Raw genomic sequence first — 19,100 nt, 5'->3', positions numbered from 1 at the left:
TATATATGTTTTTCCTTTTCCAATAAAAATTCAGTTGTGAGTGCCGCGCTGTGTCTGTTGTTACCTTCCTCGTCCTCGTCTTCCTTGCGCTGGCTATTTTCTATCACCATGAAGAATACCACGTGACGGCGCTCCCGCCCGCATCATAAACCAACGCCCTCGAACAGGCTCTCCCTAAGTTAGCCTGAATGCAATGAAGAACAGAAAGAAAGAACAAATCGCGACCGCGATGGTGGGCCCATATCGGCCACAGGCGCCCCGCGAAACTTGCTGTTGCTGCTCCTGCTCCTTCCATGCGATTATCAATTAAGGTGATGCGCTGTGACTTCGGGCTCGTGACAGGCAAAGCAGTTGCTTTCCACCAGCTTATTTGAGGGCGCTGGTTTATGATGCGGGCTAAGGGCTAATGCGGGTGGAAGCGCCGTCACGTGGTATAAGTTTGTAGCAGCTCAGCCGCGGCAGCCAAGAGAGAGAGAGAGATAAAAACTTTTATTGACGCCACTGGCCTAAGGGGCCGCCACCACGGCTTGTGCTCGGGTGACCAGTGGGCGCTGGGAATCTTCGTCCGAGCGGCCCAGGGCCTCCGTCCAGTGGTCAGAGGAAGTTATGGTGGGGTGGGGGTCAGAGGGGCAGGCCCACATGTGGTGTTGCACTGTGGATTTAGCGCCCTAATGCGGGCAGAGCGGAGAGGGGTAGGCGGATGGGTAAATGTGATGAAGGAGGGCTCGGTTGGGGAGTGATTCCGTTTGGAGGAGGCGCCAAAGCCGTTCCTCCGAGGGGGTTAGGGATGGGTGAGCCGGGGGCAGCGTGTTGCGGGAGAGGCGGTAGTAATCTGTAACCTCCCTGTAAGTGGTGAGGGAGTCTCTGGCTGAGTAAACTCCTTGACGGGAAGTGGTCAGGCGCACGGGTGACTAGTGCTCGTGCCGCCTTATATGAGCCCACTCCGCGTCTAGTCCCGTGTGTGCCGGTAACCAGAGGAGCTCCGTGGGATGCTGGGGGGCTGAATTTTGGAGCAGAATTTTGCAGGCTAGCGTGGAGTTACAACCGCTAGCAAAATTTTTGATGGCCGTTTTGGAATCAGATAATATTAGATCAGGGGGAGGCCGGTGTGCGAGAGCCAGGGCTATGGCCACCTCTTCCGCAACATGTGGGGTTGGGATGGGAATAGTGAGAGACGTCAGAGGAGTAGTAGTCGGCGAGGAGACGACAGCCACAGTGAAGGCCGGCTTGTGCCTGTGTGCTGCAGCGTCTACGTAGAAGGTGTTTGACGAGGGGGGGGGGGGAAGTGGAAACGAGGGCACGCGCTCGAGCAGCTCGTCGGGCAGTATGATGAATAGGGTTCATATTGCGGGGGAGTGGCCGGATTGTGATGTTATCTCTATAATCGGGTGGAATGCGAGCCGTGGGGGTTGATGTAAGAGGAGTATCCATTTGTGCCTTCTTAAGTAAGAGTTGGCCAGGTGTGTGTTTAGCCAGGCGATGTATCTGACCCGTACGATGCGCTTCGATTAATTCGCCCAGGGAGTTGTAGGTGCCGGTGGCCCATAGTTTGGCAGTGGATCCGTGAGGAGGCAAGCCGAGAGCAGCCCTGTACGCCTTACGGATGAGTCCATCTACTTTGGTGACCTCCGTGGTAGAAAGGGACAGATATGGGAGGGAGTAGGTAATGCGGAGCAGTAGAAATGCCTGGATAAATCGGCAGCGGTCCTTCTCCGTCGGGCCGTGGCCCCTAGCCGTTACGCGCCTCAGGAGGCCTATGATTTGGGTTACGTGTGAGGAAAGGGTGTGTAGGACCGATGTGTTTCGGCGATTGGACTGGATGACTAGGCCGAGTATTTTTATGCGATTCACAGTTGGTATACGAGCATTATCCAGATATACATGCACGCTGGGTGCTGTTTTAGGGGTAGCGGCGTATGGTGATAGCATGAGGAGTTCGGATTTTGATGGCGAGCACGTTAAACCTGCTTCCTGGGCTGCCTGTTGTTCCGCTGAGACTCCTGCTTGAAGTGTTGCTTCTATATCCGCGTCGCTGCCCCCAGTTACCCAAAGGGTGATGTAATCAGCGTACATACTATAACATAGCCGAGGGATATTGTCCAGGATGGGGGGAAGATGGGAGACAGCGAGATTAAAGAGGAGGGGGGAGAGGACTGAACCTTGTGGAGTGCCGATGGACGGGAGTTGGTAGGTGGGGGATTGGAGGTCACTGAATTTGTAGCGTGCCGTGCGATTTGAGAGGAATGTCTTTACATAATTATATGTACGATCCCCGGGAGCTATGCTGGCAAGGCCTCTAAGTATGGCTTGATGAGTTACCTGATCAAATGCTTTTTGTAAGTCTAGGGCTAAGATGGCCGAATAGTCGTGTTTGGGCGGTTGCTGGAGGAGATCCGTGTACAGGCGCAGGTGTACGTCATTAGCCGCAATGACTGCACAGAATCCATACATGTGTGGGGAAAGGAACTGCTTGTCCTCAATGTAGCTATTGAGCCGGGCAAGTACTATTCGCTCCATTAGTTTTCCCAAGCAGGAAGTTAGCGATATAGGCCGAAGGTTAATCTGGGAAAGGGGTTTCCCTGGTTTAGGGATGAGAGTGACCTCTGCGTGAGTAAACTCGGGAGGTAGGGTGCCTGCTTCCCAGTAAGCGTTAAACAGATCGGTGAGATATTCTATTGAAGGATCATCTAAATTACGGAGCATTTTATTGGTAATGCGGTCACCACCGGGAGCTGACTGCAGTCGGAGGTCTTGTAGGACTGCTCTCACTTCCGCTTCAAGGATTGGTAGATCAAGGGGTTCGTTAGGGGGGCCGGTGTATTGAGGCAGTGGCTCAGATAAGCCTACTGGGACGTACTGCTGGGTTAGTGCATGGGGCCAGGTGTGATTGGAGTCGGTTAATTGGCGGGCTAGTTGCGTTACACGATTAGATTGGACAGTTCGAGAAGTAGTGGGATCCATCAGGTGTCTTAGGAGAGCCCAAGTGCGCTTCATGCTGAGGCCGTTTCGAATGTTGTCGCATACAGTGTCCCAGGCTGCCTGAACTAGTGTTTGGGAGTGGGTTTCTATGGCCTTTACAAGGTGGGCAATGCGGGTTTTGAGGCGCCTGTTATAACGTTGCTTACGCCAGCGACGTTTAAGGCTGCCAAGAGCTTCCCACATGTGGTGTAGTCTGGCGTCTACATGGGGAGATGGTATGGCTGGGTCTAGGGGATGTTGGTGCGTGTGGACATCGTGGAGAAGTTGTTGCGTCCACTGTGCTAGGGGTGTAAGTGTTGGGTCATTGGAGTTAGCAGAAGTACGAAATTCCCGGAGGGCAGCCCAATCGGTTATATGAGTTTGGAGTTTGCGCGGGGGGTTAGGGGGCTGGTTTGAAGATTGCAACTGTATAATGCGGTGATCGCTGCCTAGTGTATGGTCTAGACGCTGCCAGGTGGTTGGCCCTGTGTGAGGTGATCGTGAGGTCCGGTGTAGTGTCTCTTTGGACACTATTTCCTTCTCGTGTTGGCTGATCAGGAGGTGTCTCTAGAGTGAAATGCTGAGTTTGGAGGAGCTCCCAGAGGTGCCTTCCTTTCTTAGTATCGCGTGGATAGCCCCAGGCCGTGTGGGGAGCATTGAAGTCCCCAGTAATAATGAGGGGGTGCTGCGCAGCATGGGCTTTGGCGGCTAAAAAGAGAGGTTTGAAGTTGGGGTGACGTTAGGAGGGTTTACTGTAGATGTTGAGTATGTAAATGGGTGGTTGAGTGCTGTTGGCGGGGAAGATAGTTAAGAAGTCGTGAGGGATATGGCTGTCAGCAAGGCTGTCCCGTTGTGCTGAGATGTTGCGCTGTACAAGAATGGCTGTGTCGTTGGTATGTTGATAAGTGGTATACCCACGACACTTTACTGGACCGGCGGGGGTCTTGTATGGTGATAATGTGGGGTTGTTCATTTTGGGACTCGAGGAGGCATTCCAGGGGGGCTCTCTTTCTGCCGAAACCACGACAGTTCCACTGCCAAACCAAAACCCCTTTGAGGCGAGCCATTATCAGTTATGTCAAAAGTAGCATCAGTGGGAGGAGGAGGGGCATTCGTCTGTGCAGCTGTTGCACGGAAGTGCATGAACACCTCTTGTTTTATGGATTCCATGTGAGATTGCATTGTTGCTTGTCTCTGCAAGAGGTTTTGGATAAGTTGAGCTTGCTCTATATGAAGCTGCTCGAGACGCGTGAGCCTATCTTCCCAGGGAGTCGTATTTGCAGCGTGCTCAGGGGGCGATTGGGCCTTTCGCTTTGGAGGGGGTTCTGCATTGGGCTGGGGAGTGCGAAGTTGGGCCAGGGTTTGGCGTAGGGAGGCATTTTCAGCTCTCATTGCCGTGAGCTCGGCGCGCATGGCCTGCATTTCTTGCAGTACAGCAGGGGGAAGTTGGGAGGCGGGTGCTGATGGGATGGGGGGTTGTTGAGTGACCACTGGATTGAATGCCCTTGGGCCGCTCACCTGTGAGAGGTTGTCTGGCCGGCGACAGGGTCCTGGCTGATGCATCCTAGGTCCGTTTGAGGCGGAGAGGTGGGAGCGTGGCTCTAAGATGGATGGTTCTGGCTGCTCCTGAGGGTTGGTTTGGGTGCGGTGTTGATTCGGCGGAGAGCGCTGTCGATGGGTGTTGCCGGGGATCCTGGCATGTTGAGGGTGACTCGAGGAGGGTTGATCTTTCTGGTGTTGGTTCTTCGGGGTTTGCCGTTGCAACATCTGTGCATACGTTGGTTTGGGTCTTGGACGAAAACGTCGAGGACAGTCCGGAGAGCCCGTGACGGGTGCTCCATCGCAGACAATGCATTTGGAAGCACATGCGTGTGTCTCAGTGGCGTCAGGAGTACCGCACGTTGGGCATCGGGTGGGGGGGTTTCGCTGCGGGCAGACATCCTGCCTGTGTCCCGCGCTCCAGCACAGGGCACAAGTTTCCACTTTCCGGCGCAGTGGCTTGCATCGGTGGGTCGTCATTCTGTACCTGACCCAGTACGGCACCCTGGGCCCATCGAACAAGATCTGAACAAGAGAGGTGGTTCCATGCGGCGTGCATCTAGCACCTTGAGGTGGGGGTTGTAATGGATCAGTTGTTCTGTGATCTCTTCGGACGTCTCTTGGGTGTGGAGGTCAAAGACGATACCTGAGGATGTGTTTGATGGGGCCGGAATGTGTGTGGCCAAGGGGTAGGTGCAGTCACCCAGCTGAAGACTTTGGAGGGCTGCGTACCGTGTTGCTCTCTCCTCAGACGGGGTGCTGACGACCATGAAGTTGGCTTTTTTGTGAAGTCGCAGCTGGTCCGTGTCATTCATGTCCAAGCCAGCTTGTTGTTAAATGGCGGTGGCGATGGTTAGGGTGGAGGTCTCAGAGATATTAAGACCTCCACGAGGTCGGAGAACCACTTTAATATCCGTTTCCGGGAGGGGAGTTAGGGGTGGTAGTTTGCGGGCGTGTCTTGTTTTCCCACGGGTGTTGCTTTGATGTACCGGGCTAGAAGGCGAGGGGCCGGTCCCCGGCGTCGCTTGGTGGGCTTGCTGGCGTCTTCGTATAAGGGTCCATTTGCAGGGGTTGTACGATTCCGGGGGTATTTCGGTGCCTTCAACTTCAACGGTCATCGCCGTGGATGCCATGGTCGGGAGGGCAAGGCTGCTGTGAACGCGCGCCAACAGGCTTGCGAACGCAGCACCGGTCGCTGCGGCGGCGTCGGTGTGGGCGAGCTGAAGCGATGTAGCGAGCTTGCCGAGGAAGCTACCCCGTCACCACGGCTAACCCTACATTTAGGGCTAGCGTGGCGGTCGCCGCTTCGAATTTTCTCAGAGTCGTAGAATAAAATGTAGGGGCTTGCCTGATGGAAATTTGGTGTCCCGGTAATCGCGTTGACGAGGTCTATCGGCTGGTGTACGTTTTGTGGCTCTGGAGGCCGTTGGCGAGTCTTTCGAGCGGTGCTTAGCAGAGCTGATGCGAAGCACGCCCACGTAGGTCGGCCACCTGGTGGCGATCTTCGCGGCAGCCGAGGGAGCTCGCGCCGCCGGAGCAGTGCACCGCGTGACTGCAGATCCTGTCCCGAGCCGCGAGCCACGAGGCACGATTAACGCGGCCGGCAGTTGAAATTCAGACACCAGAGCCGACAGCACCGCGTTCGCACTCTGCCACGCATGGTCACCACCCGTCTCCGCCGTGGCTCGTGGTGATCATGCGTGGATCATGCGGGGTCAGTGACGCACGTGGCTCACCAGTCTCCGCCGTAGTTCGCTTTCTGCTAACCGCTCGGCACTCTGCTATAAATGAAGGCAGGACGTCTCCTCACGTCCCCTTCATAATTGGTGAGACGGAAAACGACCCCGCACCGCAATTCAAGGCATTCACGGTAACCATCTCAGCGGCATCACCAAAGCGTTGCGATCGCGCCTATGGGACACGCCAGCCATGGCTTTACCACGCCGGTCTGAATGCCGCCCAACCTCACGCTTCTGGGACTACAGTAGTTCTACGAGAAAGACCCTCCTGTGTGGTTAGCGCTGCTTGAGAACCATTTTTTCATCCGAGGCATCACAACCAGGCGTGGCAACATCGCTAGCAATTCTCTCCCAAAGCGCATCAGGGCACAACTTCGGTTGCCGCTGCAGAGCCATAATCTGTACGATTACTTCTCGAAGGCAGCCCTTTCATTTCGTTCATTTCGGTTGGAACAGCCCTTTTCATTGCCAGTAAGCTTCTCCTGCCGCAACAGCCCCAGGGACATCAGCTGCGACTGCGGAGACTCCACGTTCACTTCCGTCCTCTGTATCGCAAGAAAACTCTGTGGCCTCACCTGACGCCGATACGTACGTGACGGCCATCCATGCCCACGGAACCTTCGATACCACCACGAAGATCAACAGTTTCTGTGAGCTTTTTCGTGCTGTTGGTAAGACTGACGTTTTTAGGCCCGATTCCTAACTTCAACTACAGCCATTTTACGCCGAAGATGTGAAGGTATGGCTGGCTCAGGCCGAAGCATTTTTCGCCGTCAACGGCATTGCCAGTAATGCTCTCAAGTGCAAACCGGTGATTCGAGCCCTGCCAACCGACCGCCTGTCCATCATTCGCGAAAAACTGCTCACTGCTCCATAGGTCCAGTACTCCCTGCTGAAGCAAGCGATTTTCTCGCCGTCCAGCATCCAGCAACATCCTTCAGCACCTGGGCCGGCGATGTCATCCTCGCCTAGCACCCCAGTAACCCTGACTACCCGTAACGACGTACCTGCGGGTTCCCCATCATGTCTCGACCTCGTCACACGAGTGAGTCAGACATGCATACCCAAGTGCGTTCCGGCCCCCTCCTCGACTGCAACCGCGAAGGAGTTTATGCCATCTGAGCCCCCACCTCACGTTGGCCCAACCCAGCCCGCCATCAGCACCCGCCACACTACTGGGACCTGACAACAAGCCCAGTCTGTCCCGCACTCATGACAGTGCGCCATCGCCGACGTCGGAGACATCGCCATCAGTTCTGTGCTCCACATCGCCTGCTAATTCCATCATCACAGCGCCCACTGGGAACCACGCCCGGAACGCTGACCACTGTATCTCCGCTGATGCACCAGAGCGTGTGACGTCCTCCACCGAAGAGAGAGGCCTTTTAAGTACTGCCATCTCCAATCCGACTGCTCGCAAATAATCTCCGCAACGAGCAAGCAGCCCATCGCCAATTCCACCTCAGCACTGTTAAAAAAATACCCATCAATTTACGGGACATGTTCATGCTAACCTTGTTGCCACAACATGTGCCGTACTACAAAATTATGGCACATGTTCTGTAGCATCAGGTGATGGGACGTGTTCCGTGGTTCTAGATTATGGAACAAATTCCATATTACCTGAATACAGGAAATGTTCCGTACAAATGGGAAGCAGTACAAGTCCCGTGTAGCTAGGCTACGGAACATCACCCATATTTATAGCGAACAGAGAATGTTCTATACAACATACCTACAGGAAATGTACCGTACAACATGTTTACAGAACATTTCCTATTCTTTCTAAATGCAGGAATTGTGTTGCAATGTCTTTTTATGGCACATGTGTGGTAATGAAGTAAACATGCACACTTACCGTAAACTGTTAAAATGGTAAATGTATTGTGTGCTACAATAGAGCTTTTGTAACGTAACACACACTTGCAGCGTGCGTGCAGCCAGAGAATATGCTGGAATTCAAAGCACTTTTATTCAAGCTGAATTGTTTTGCATTAAGGAAGCTTTAAAAAAGCTGCAAGCTCAAGACGATTGCGTCAGTGAAATTGTAGCAACAAAAGCAGCAACCAAACAGTCTTGAGCCTTTTCTTAAAGCTCCTGAATGCAAAACTATTCAGAATGAATAAAAACGCATAGCATCCTAGCAAGTTCTCTGGCTGTGCGTATGCTGCAAGTGTGTGTTACGTTACAAAAGCTCTATTGTAGCACACAGTACATTTATCACCTTAACAGTTCATAGAAAGTCAATATCACGCACTCTGTCAAGTACCAAATTATCATGCTCTCCTGGAAACGGCTTAAGTTGGAAGATAGGCTACAAGCTACATTCAGCCTACAAGATAGGCTGAATGCTGCATTTGTATAGATGTTTTCAAAGTTTCTGACATGAAGATAATCCGCATTGAATTTTCCTTCCTGCTATTTTTTAATCAGCGGTACAAACTCACATTAAAAATAAAATAAAATAGCATGAATAACCCAAAGCCCATTGCTGCTACTGAACAAAAAACGTTTACAGTGAAAATTCAAGCAAAAAAACAAAAACTGGCTTAAGGCACACGTTACATTTACACTAAGAGGAAGCAAAAACTGCCAAACGTTGCCGACAAGAGTGTCCTCACGGCGCTGCGCCACAACTGTGGCCTCACCATGAGTGAATTAAAACACTTCTGTAAGGCTGGAACGTTTATTTCACTACATGTGCTACATGGTACAAGACTACTAAAAAATAGGCATTACGAAACCAAAGGAATGAACGAAGTAAAAAAATAAAATGGTTGTGCAAAACTTAAAGTTGAGGACTTCAAAACAGGGCTGCACAATCGAACCACTTGCTCCGGAATGTCTCCAATTTTTTGAGAGCGGTCCGGACTTTGGGGTGAATGGTAGTGATTTTTCGAGATGACTGCCGGGTGCCCTCTTCTGGGTTCATGCCTGCAAGTTTCCTGAAAGATAAGACGTAATATTATGTTGCACAGTTTTTTAGCCCATAACCAGTTTCTGCGGACATACATGTTTGTATCCTCACTAAAAGTGCAGATTCAGTAAATGCCACCATGCAAACTGAATGATTTTGGTTGTCCTAAAGCTACCCATTTGCCCCTATACTGAACCGGGGGTGGAGGTTAAAGAAGGGTATTATCTATCTCGTTGTGGTCCTGCAGGACCGAAATACCAGATGTGAAGACCAGATGTGAATGTGCCTGAATGTGTCTTGGGTCATTTCAGATAAGATCGAACAAAGCATGGCTGTTCGACCTCTTCAATTCGCTTGAAATTTGTTTACCTCATTACCGCATGCATGTAATGTGCGGATTCATAAATATTTTCGGTGGAAATAAGTTTGGCCGACAAAAAAAATTGGAACGCACCGCGTGGACCCCGGCCGCTACCTACCCCTGCGCCGCAGCCAAATTCAGCTACGCCTACCAAAAAATATACTTATCAGGCGGGAATGGTAATTTTTATTCTTAATGTACACCTGGTGTACATTTCCCCCCACAATATCGTTGGCTAGAAAAACATATTTCTAATAAAATGACAAATCTTGCTCAGAGCGCATTTTGTTCTGTACTTTGTGAGCCAGTATTATCGTAAGTAAGGGAGCTAGAGCCTTCAAATTTTAGTGAAGGCTGCTCCTGGCAAGCACAAATAAGGCCCGTAGATATAGCGTCTGTGCAAGCTACAGTTAAAAAGCAACTGGCGCGCAACATTGAAGAAAAAACGATAACACTCCAAGTTCAGGGGCTTATTCAAAAAAACACTTCTTCGATTTTGCTGAAATTCTCTTCAATGATCATTAAAAACATGTTGCATCATTTTCTTCCTGTCGCGCCTACAGCGCGAGAACAAAGCCTCATATCGTCCAGGTCTTCACAAGGTGCTGAGACACGACACGTGAGAGCAATTTCCACGGAATGTGCAGCTATTTTATAATTTTTTGCACCAAAGGAAAACGATTACTCACGGAGAATTCAGAAGTGAAACTGAAATTTTTGTGTAAATTTTGGGACGAAAATAAACAATCTGCGCACCACTAAACTTGTACAGTTTGGAGAAAAAACTTGTAGGTTGAAGAAAAACGGAACTCCAGGCTCACGCGTATTTTTTATAAAACGCTTCCAGTTTTATAAAGCTTTCCACAGATATTTTCCTCTAAACTTGCTTCTGTGAGCCCCACAAATATTGTGCGTCATTGCACACCGCGGATACAGCGCACCTTTTTTTAAGTTCTTCGGCTCTAATTTTAGAGCTTCCTCTAGATTTTGCCAATCGCGGTCACTCTTTGTCTTACATTATCAACGCTCTTTTCTTGTGCGCACTGCTGCCATGATGCGCTACATTTGGTTCATAAGATCAGCTATTTGACAAGGTGCACGCAGTCTTGTTTTTTAACTCGCCTGGACGTAACTTTCGTTCGCCAGAATTCAGAGGTTCAACGGAAGCCCGTCCGGTCGGCAGCACACATGGCAAGTATTAAAAACGGGCATCGGCCACACACGACCCCGGCGCGGGTAACGCCTCCAGGTAGTGCGCCCCTCTTCGGTCCTTCTCCGGACACATTGGTTCAATTACTGAATTAGCGACCAAACTGGCTCACGCAAGTAAATTTAGAGGAAACTATCTGTGAAAAGCTTCATAAAACTCGAAGAAGCGTTTTTTTTAATGCGTGTGAACCTCGAGTTCCTTCATTTTTTCTTTAAGCAGTACACGTATAGCAGTGCGCAGGCTTTATTTTCATTCCAAAATTCACATAAAATTTCAGTTTCACTTCTGAATTCTCCGAAATACTATCTATAAGTAATCGTTTGCCTTTGGTACAAAAAATGATAAAATGTCAGCACATTCGGTGGAAGTTGCTCTCACTGTTTCGTGTCTCAGAATCTTGTGAAGAACTGGCCGACCAGGCTTTTTTGTCGCGCTGCAGCGCGTCAAGAACAAAATGATGCAACATGTTTTTAATTATCGTTGAAGTACATACATACATTTCAACAATAGTGAAACCTTTTTTTAGATAAGCCTCTGAACTTGGAGTGTTTTCGTTTTTTTTTAAACTCGTGCGTCAGTTGCTTTTTAACCGTAGCTTGCACAGACACAATATTTACGGCCCTTATTTGTGGTTGCCAGGAGCAGCCCTCAATACAATTTGAACGCTATAGCTCCAGCACTTACGATAATACTGGCTTCCAAAGTACAGAACAAAATGGTTTCTGAGCAAGATTTGGAAGTTTATTAGAAAAATATGTTTTTCTAGCCAACCATATTTTGGGGGCGAAATGTACACCAGGCGTAGATTAAGCATAAAAATTACCATTCTCGCCTGATGTGCACATTTTTTGGTAGACGTCACTAAATTTGGCCACTGCGCAGGGGCAGGTAGCAGCCGGGGTCCACGCGAGTGCTTTCCAAATTTTTTTTCATTCGGCCACAATTTTTTCCACCGAGAATATTTGTGAATCCGCACATTATATACATGCGGGAATGAGGCAAAAAATTTCAAGCGAATTGAAGAGGTCGACAGCCATGCTTTGTTCGATCTTATCTGAAATGACTCCCTTGTTATTGATATTGCATAACCCAAGTCATGAATTAAAAATCGGCACTCGGTGTACAGACCACCCCGCCAGACTTTCCAGACGTCAGAGTTTCTGCTATACCCAAACTTAAAGTTTGTGTTATCACTTTTGGACCATCATATTGGGATTAAAGCCCAACATATAACACCCAAGTGGCCCAGTTAGTAATCCAGGTGTACACGTCTCTACAAGTGTAATTGCATGGGGTACCCTGCACAGAACTATCGTGCAGTCAGATGCCGTATTTGCAAACACAACAACCTGTTTTGGCGACTTAAAAATGATCACTAGCTTTCGAACCAAACAATGTAGCTCCTGAATGACTTGTCCAAGTGGTATGATGCACAAGAGACGCTCTGCGTGCGTCTCTCTTGCTGGGCATGATGCAAAGTTGCCTTCACGTGACTTCTCATTTGCGCATTGCACCGGGTAAATTTGTCTTCGTTTACCAGCACGCTGTTGCGGAATTACTGTAGAATGTTATAGTATGCTTTGCATGGTGCTGCAATAAAGCACACCAAAGATCACAGCTGACTGGCACAGCCACCGTACCAGTGTTGTTCATATCTAACGGTGGCACGATGTTCTGCGGCCAAGAATGGCTTGAACTTCATGCATCATGGTGCCCTGTGGGGTTGCTATGTTATTACATAGCTACCAAAGCTGGTTCAGGAATCAGGCTCAAGCTTTCAGTGGCAGCATAGAGTTTGTCACAAAAATATACTTCAGGGGAAACAGGTGCTTCCAATTGCATAAGCTTGAACACTTGTTACTGTGCAGTCTACTGATAACAATATAGAATCTGAAAAAATGACTTATAACCAATCATCCCAGCACATCTCGACTCTCATAACAAGATGCTGCCCAACATTTTTATAGCACCTGACTCAAATTTTCCACTTGCGGTGCAAAATAAAAATTGCGCAGCATACGGTTTGAGAAATAACGCCTGCATTATATTACGGTTAACGATAGCCTGAGCGTTCGGTGTCAGTTCATTTCACTTCTGCCATGTGCACAACATACAGATTCTGTGCATACACTGTTCACGTAGCATGACCATGTGAATACTTTCCGTCCATAATTCCGCTGCACCAAGCACGCCATTGCCAAGCACTAACGGAAACACGGACTAGTTTTTAACCCCTTCAGCATTATTTTAAAGTGTTTTAAATATGGCGTAGAAGTTGTAAATGTATGCACGAGAAAACATCTACATTTCCGTTGTCAACCTTGGTTAACCAACACACATTACGCTTGCTGCATCTCTTTTGTAGCAGGCAAACTGCATTATATGCGTACAACTTATTGGACATCTTATTGGGCAATGGTACGGGGAGTTCGAGCAGCAGTATTTCCCAGTTTAACGGAACTGTAGGCGCTTCGTAAATTTCAGCCAGTAGAATTGGTTTGGAAAGCTTGTTAAAAATCGATTGAGACTGTGAACTGCACAATGAACCAGGAAAACGTGTGAACAGTGTACCCCAGAATACATCCATAGTGTACCCTTAGCCTCTGCGATAGGGTACGTCCAATGTTCCTTAGACACAACACAGGGTAAATTTAGCCCCTTCAATAAAATTTTCTGTGAGTGGAATGAACTCAGAAAGAGCTGTAGAAGTATTCACAGCATTTTTCTGGTTTTAAGTTCACCTGTGAACCTACCAAAATTCTTACCTGAATCCCAGACAATGAATTTACATTCTCACCACTACGCTTGCTGCATCGTAAAAAAATGAGCACAAAAAGGAAAAGGAGTTTTGTTGTACATAAAAAACACCTGTCAATGTCATGCATAAGCGAATTCCTGACAAAAACATGCCGCCAAACAGTTTGTGTCAACTGATAAAAAGGAACAAAATAGCACAAGTAACAGTAAAATAGCTCGAAGAAGCCAAAGAATTAGCAAAAAAAGTGTAACAAGATGTAAGAAACAGTGCATGACTGCTAGTTCTGCTACATGTAAACTGATTTGCGTAACTTTAAAAATTCTGAACCAAATGTCATGTTCCCGATTTTTTCTACCCCTTATTCCTTGAAAGAGCTGCAAGTCTGCCAACAACCACAGAGCATAACAAAGAGAAAGAGAAGCAGACTGTGGTTTTGTGCCCCCACAAAGCTCGACTGCAGGGTGAACAATCTTGCCATTCTATAAAAACATTTGGGGAAATGGACATCCACCCATAATAATCGATTGACACCCATACCTACGCGCATAGCAGACGGCACCAAACAGCCTTGCTCACTGTTCACGGTGCATATCCACATCAAGTTTTTAAGATGCTATGATACGCACAAGAAATAAAACCAAGTTCGTGATTTCAAGTACTGAGAAGCACCTAGAGACAATACCTGATGATATGAATGAAGCCAATTGAGGACGTCACTTTTCCTGCATTACTTTTTACTTTATTATTGCTTTTTGCTTGATGTGATTCCTCCTGTTTCTTAGAATCACAACTACTGTGTACATTTTTGGCAGGCTTCACAATGTACAAAGAACGAGTTTTGGAAAAATACCTAGTACTACCTGAAATCATATTTTTACTAATTGTTGTGGCATGTGTGAGGGTGTGGCTTGGTCTGTGCATGCCAATAAGGGTGATGAAGTATTTACCTCCACAACACAGAAGAGCGACGCAATTTTCTCTTTGAAAAACAGGCACATCAGGGGAAAGAGACCGATGAGCAGCGCCCGTGGACGACTTTGTTCTCGTGCTGCCCTGTCTGTCTGAAGGAGCCACTGCAGTGATTCCTCCGTTTTGACATGGTGTCGAAAAAATGCATGAAGCAGCTCATGATCTTCCACGCTCGATTCCGAGAACAGTCCCCGCAGTCTCGTGCCAGTGAGTCTGGAAAAAGAACGAACAAAAAAGTGCCAGCACGATCATCAGCAGCCAGCAGGATAAACAAGAACTTTATTTAATGGGCAGCCGGGGCAACTATAGAGGTGGAGGATTGTGCGCTTGCATTATTGTAAAATGTACAGTTAAATGGCTATTCTTTAATGTGAAGCATAAAATGGCTGGCATGTCATTGTGTAACTGAATTGTGCTTAATTTTTCGTCATCTTTCCGTCATTACAAAAAATTTTAAATCGCAATGCCACAATTGCCCACAAACACTAACACAAGCATGAAGATTCACACTGCAAGCATCCAACAAGCGAGGTTTTGTGCAAGAAGCCTGGTGGTAACAACCAGGGCTCACAGAAAACAAGTAGTGTCTGTGACACCAGTGTCGTTTGACAGCAGCACGAAGGCTTTGACAAAATGTGTAGAAAGGCTCTTAAGTCATACTATACACCACTGCAATTAGATGAAACCAACACTTAAGGTTCACAAGCCTTATCAAGCCAGAGCCCAACATTTTATGACCAGCTGGATGAGAGATGAAGCAGCCCTAACAGTGTTAACTATCAGGTAACTAGAAGCACTTTGTATGCCATCCACTGCTAACTTTCAAAATCTTTATCAACAATTCTACCATTTTATTCTCATTAGCTGGGACAGCGTGTGCAAAAAAGCATTTTTTTTGTAACGAATTCGAATATTGTTCAATCATCAATCATACACTGCAGTGTGGCTTTACTTTGGTGCTTACGTAATATACGTAATACTAATGGCAATCATGAGCTTCGGTTAGACGTAACTTTTCTGAATAAATGTGTTTTCTCAGTCCCATCAGATTGGTATTAATGAGTGTAGAAACAATTACTGCATGCACAATTCATGAAGTACCTTTCGAAGTGTGCCAGGAAGTGGTGCTGCGTAAATAGAAGGGGCCACTCTTTTTGCACATCGCTGGCCTTCGTGACATTTGTGTTGATATTAAGCCGCACCGATGCATAGAACGTTGTGAACAGGTGTTCCTGAAGACGTAGATCCTGCTCCTCCTCTGATTTTAGGCTTTCATCCATGAGAACCTTCTTTGCCCTTTGGACCCACTACTAACTGAAAGGCAAACATGGAAGAAAATACACCAAAAAAAGCAGCTGTAGTCAAACTTCATTTGTAGCACCAAGGCACTACCGTGCACCATCGAAGCAACCCCGATGGATTCCGGTATGCCCGACATAAACTTAGATACTACGCTTTCTCGGTGGAACTTAAATCGAAAAAAAATCGCTCCGCTAATTTTGTTAAGTGGTGATTTGACTATGTCATATCACCTTCTCACAACTTTCTAGAAAATCTACTCGGAACGCGAGCTAGGCGATATATAGCTCAAGGCTTATAGCGTGCTTTGCTTCCTGGTTTCACTGTGGTGAATTCGTTTGCAAGGAACTTTTTTTTTTTACCTCACACAGATACACATGGGCTGCTGCTGGGTAATACTGCCAGCGGTGCCAATAGCCACACGGCGGAACAATAGAGCGTCAATTTTGCAATGTACATCAGAAGCATGTACCGCAAAGGCCAATATCGCATCAACCCTAACACCTTATTTTGAGTGCACAGATACAGTTGAATTTTCTTTCTTTCCACAAACAGTGCAAGAATACAACTTCCTAAAAGACTCTGTATAAGGATTCACTTTGGTTGTTTTGCTAACTGTGTTTTGTTTGGGTCTGTAAACCTGTTCTTGTGTGTCGAATTCTTTCCTTTTTCCTTTTCCATTTCTGCCTTACTTGTACCATACGTGCCAACCTGCTTGGACCTGCGAAGGTCTGCAGTATGCAATAAATGAAATGAAATGAATGGAGAATCGCTTTCCTGCTCGCAGAAAATTCCCTGCCCCACGCCGTGTTTAAAGGTGCAACGCCAGTCGCGCGCTAAATAAAGGCCGGAAATTCTCGGCGTCAGAAGCACGTACACGCCTCCTAACTTCATAGGTTTGTAAACGGGAAGCATTAGCATTTCAAGCGTGTTTTGCCCATGACGATGTTGAGGACAACGTATACACTTCACGTACGCTAAAAACAACCTATACACTAAAAACAACCAATTTAATCCGACTGCGAGCCATGTTATACAAGGGCATCGCAATACAGGAGGCGATGACAAGGGGTACACCTTCGTGGGGTGCTCAGATGGCGACTGCCCGGCGCTCCGCTTCCCGCCGCCCGCGAAAGCCCGAGGATCGGTTTTCAACTTCAAGCCGCGCGGCGAACATTCGTAGGCCGCAACCGCTGAATAAAGCACTGCATGTGCCTGGGGCAGCTGGTATGTATGTAATTTTATTCTGCGCTTTCGGGTGAACACATTTCTACCACGATCGGTCCGGCATTGAAACTGGCCGTCCTCCATGTCTTTTTTTTTTGTCCAATCCCGGAGGCAATGAAATGACCTTGCGAAACACTCACTTATATTTTTGGTTTTTTTTGCCCTCGGACAACAACGTAAAGTAAGTTGGTTTGTCCGCACGACGCAAACGCTTTGCGGGAAAGCTCTGCGCGGCACACTCCTGGCGTGCAGCGACTTTACACAAAAGCCAAAAATTGCACTGACAGCGCCACTAGAGTTATCAACTCCCTGCTTCATGTGCTAGAAACTTCTTATAATATATAAGACGCTATCTATAACTCAAAATCACTGCCGCAAAAAAGCCTTCGCCCGCCCGGCTACTACTGTTTGATGCCACACTGCACCTCTTCGATTATCAACCTTCGACTCGCCGCGGACTCCCCGAGGAGCAATCCGGCATTCGTTTTTCCCATATATCACAGTGGTTTCGAGAATCCTCGGAATACCCGTGCACTACCCGCGGCGAGGTCGAGACTGAACAGATGAGTCCCGCTATCAAGACTTTGAATAAGTGCCGCAGGTAAGCGTTCGCTCGCCCGGCGCGACGCTATCAGTGGAATATCACGCTCCCACATCGCGAACAAACAAACGCTTGCGCAGTACATTCACCATCCCCATGTCACCTCACTCTCGCTCACTCTTCTCCCCCCAAACGGCTGCCTTCAAGCATGCGGTGTAAATACGTTTTAATCGCACTTGCAAAACAGAAACCACGTTAGGCTTAAGGTAATTCGGCGCCGCATCAGCGACGCACAAGAAGCGGATAGCACATCGTATACCTCAGTTATGAATGGCTGAATGGTACATACCTTGCAAAACGATCTTGTGTGGCGCAAAATCCATACAAAGCTGGGCTGCCAGACGCAGTCTTCGGTACTTGAAATGACGGTCGGAGTGTAGACCGCACTGACGACGCGGGAACCTACGTTGGCGAGAACCTCAGCAGATCGCCGCTCCCGGCATCCGCGCCGCGATAAAGTGTCGTGTTCCGCACTGCGTGCGCGGCTCATGTGGCGATGGCGTCCGCGGAAAAATACAGGCCGATAAAATGCGAGACGTTATTGAGACCTCGGATCAGCCGCAGTGTGTGTGACCCCTGCGTCAAAAACACTCGGGTAAAGTGCGTCTCCAGGCGTAGTTCCCCACACATATCGGATGTTGTTACGTAAATAGAAAATTTGCAGTGCTACGGTACAGTTCCTGTTACTTGGATGGAACAGCAAAGGGGGTGTAATATCGACGAACATTACATGTTCCATTGCCGTTTCCACGTAAATTGATGGTTTTTTTTAACAGTGAGCAGTCAGAGGCAGCTGGTGGGGCAGACATTCCTGAGGGCAAGCCCTACGCCCACCATCTCAAGGATCACCACTCCACCATCTCAAGGATAGAGACCTTCACCGGAGGAACATAGCTCCCACCTGTAATTCAACAGACTTGCCCACGCAAGCATTTTGCCTAGACTAGCGTGTCTGCAAGAACTACGGCCAGGACAGCACACCAGCGGGTAATCTGTCACCGCCGCAAACGACCACAGGCACGAGGCTTAACCGCCATGTTCAGTAAAAACGCAGGACGAGGCGTTATTACTTAAGCCGCAGCGGCCAAACGAAGCCCCTTCACACCGGATCTCCTGAACTGAGGGCTCGCGTAAAGGCATGCCGATGTACACCCAGCTTTCTGTCATTGGTGCAGCATGCGCTCGGCCCCTGAACAGCCAAATTCCGTCAACATGGTGCTCTCAAGTGCTCCGTGCAACGCCATGACGTACCGGAAGTCCCTGCTCCCCCTACCTCCTCAACACATCTTTCACCCTGTGATTCGTCCACCGCTGCGCACCCTGAGGAAGACCACCCGAACTAACGGCAAACCACCGGACAGCTTCAACGGCCTGACCAGGACTGGACACAACGTGTAAATAGTTTACAGCATGCCATTCCCCTCCCTCTGGGACTGTGACGGGAACTAACTTGTATATAGTGTACAGTGCACGTAAGACATTTTTTGTTGTCAATATCTTGTCCATTTTTTGTTGTTCGTTC

At 48.5% G+C, this 19,100-nt stretch overlaps 1 long non-coding RNA gene across 1 annotated transcript; it reads right to left on the bottom strand.

The window, feature by feature from the left end:
- Nucleotides 1-8,942: 8,942 nt before the first annotated feature.
- On the bottom strand, nucleotides 8,943-18,011 carry LOC144173419 (uncharacterized). Its single transcript, XR_013323260.1, has 4 exons — nucleotides 17,868-18,011; nucleotides 15,553-15,765; nucleotides 14,430-14,664; nucleotides 8,943-9,181 (listed from the first exon to the last, which is right to left on the bottom strand). It is a non-coding gene; the product is annotated as an uncharacterized LOC144173419 (long non-coding RNA).
- Nucleotides 18,012-19,100: the final 1,089 nt, after the last annotated feature.

This window comes from Haemaphysalis longicornis, unplaced genomic scaffold (assembly GCF_048455015.1).
Source record: "Haemaphysalis longicornis isolate Haplotype H1 unplaced genomic scaffold, Haemaphysalis longicornis Haplotype H1 scaffold_3, whole genome shotgun sequence".
In the NCBI taxonomy this organism is placed as follows: Eukaryota; Metazoa; Arthropoda; class Arachnida; order Ixodida; family Ixodidae; genus Haemaphysalis; species Haemaphysalis longicornis.
The sequence above is the reverse complement of the archived record's forward strand: the minus strand, read 5'-3'. Positions and strand labels throughout refer to the sequence as shown.